The sequence below is a fragment of the Pseudophryne corroboree genome, chromosome 9 (genome assembly GCF_028390025.1).
Source record: "Pseudophryne corroboree isolate aPseCor3 chromosome 9, aPseCor3.hap2, whole genome shotgun sequence".
In the NCBI taxonomy this organism is placed as follows: Eukaryota; Metazoa; Chordata; class Amphibia; order Anura; family Myobatrachidae; genus Pseudophryne; species Pseudophryne corroboree.
Genome location: NC_086452.1, coordinates 258,833,431 through 258,835,125, shown reverse-complemented (window position 1 = coordinate 258,835,125; position 1,695 = coordinate 258,833,431).

The following is a 1,695-nucleotide window of genomic DNA, read 5'->3' as shown; positions in this document are numbered from 1 at the left end:
AATTGGTGATGAATAGGTGGCTTAATTGTGTTAGCTTTCGTGTTACATTTAGAATATACATCTATCATGGGGTAGCATGTTTTAAATATGTATTTTGATATGGAATTTGACCAAAAATTCTGCATTTTTTTTACCAAGAATTTTTAAGAATTCAGTCTCAAAGTGGAAAAATGTGTAAAATGTTTGGAGAAAACTATTTTTAAAATAAAATATACAAACAATGGGCAAATAAATGTAACTAATGAAAACAAACAGGTTTATTAAGACTAGAGATGAGCGGGTTCGGTTCCTCGGAATCCGAACCCGCCCGAACTTCAGCTTTTTTTACACGGATCCGAGCGACTCGGATCTTCCCGCCTTGCTCGGTTAACCCGAGCGCGCCCGAACGTCATCATGACGCTGTCGGATTCTCGCGAGGCTCGGATTCTATCGCGAGACTCGGATTCTATATAAGGAGCCGCGCGTCGCCGCCATTTTCACACGTGCATTGAGATTGATAGGGAGAGGACGTGGCTGGCGTCCTCTCCATTTAGATTATAAGAGAGAGAGATTTACTGGAGCTTAGGACTAGGAGGAGTACTGTAGAAGTGTAGAGAGTGCAGAGAGTTTACTAGTGAGTGACCACCAGACAGTGCAGTTTATTTAATATATCCGTTCTCTGCCTGAAAAAAGCGATACACACAGTGACTCAGTCACATACCATATCTGTGTGCACTGCTCAGGCTCAGCCCAGTGTGCTGCATCATCTATATATATTATATATCTGTCTGACTGCTCAGCTCACACAGCTTATAATTGTGGGGGAGACTGGGGAGCACTGCAGTGCCAGTTATAGGTTATAGCAGGAGCCAGGAGTACATAATATTATATAGTGAGTGACCACCAGACAGTGCAGTTTATTTAATATATCCGTTCTCTGCCTGAAAAAAGCGATACACACAGTGACTCAGTCACATACCATATCTGTGTGCACTGCTCAGGCTCAGCCCAGTGTGCTGCATCATCTATATATATTATATATATGTCTGACTGCTCAGCTCACACAGCTTATAATTGTGGGGGAGACTGGGGAGCACTGCAGTGCCAGTTATAGGTTATAGCAGGAGCCAGGAGTACATAATATTATATAGTGAGTGACCACCAGACAGTGCAGTTTATTTAATATATCCGTTCTCTGCCTGAAAAAAGCGATACACACAGTGACTCAGTCACATACCATATCTGTGTGCACTGCTCAGGCTCAGCCCAGTGTGCTGCATCATCTATATATATTATATATCTGTCTGACTGCTCAGCTCACACAGCTTATAATTGTGGGGGAGACTGGGGAGCACTGCAGTGCCAGTTATAGGTTATAGCAGGAGCCAGGAGTACATAATATTATATTAAAATTAAACAGTGCACACTTTTGCTGCAGGAGTGCCACTGCCAGTGTGACTGACCAGTGACCTGACCACACTGACCACCAGTATAGTTAGTAGTATACTTATATTGTGATTGCCTGAAAAAGTTAAACACTCGTCGTGTGACTTCACTTGTGTGTTGTTGTTTTTTTTATTCTATAAAAATAAAACTCATTCTGCTGACAGACAGTGTCCAGCAGGTCCGTCATTATATAATATATAATATATACCTGTCCGGCTGCAGTAGTGATATATATATATTTTTTATATCATTTATCATCCAGTCGCAGCA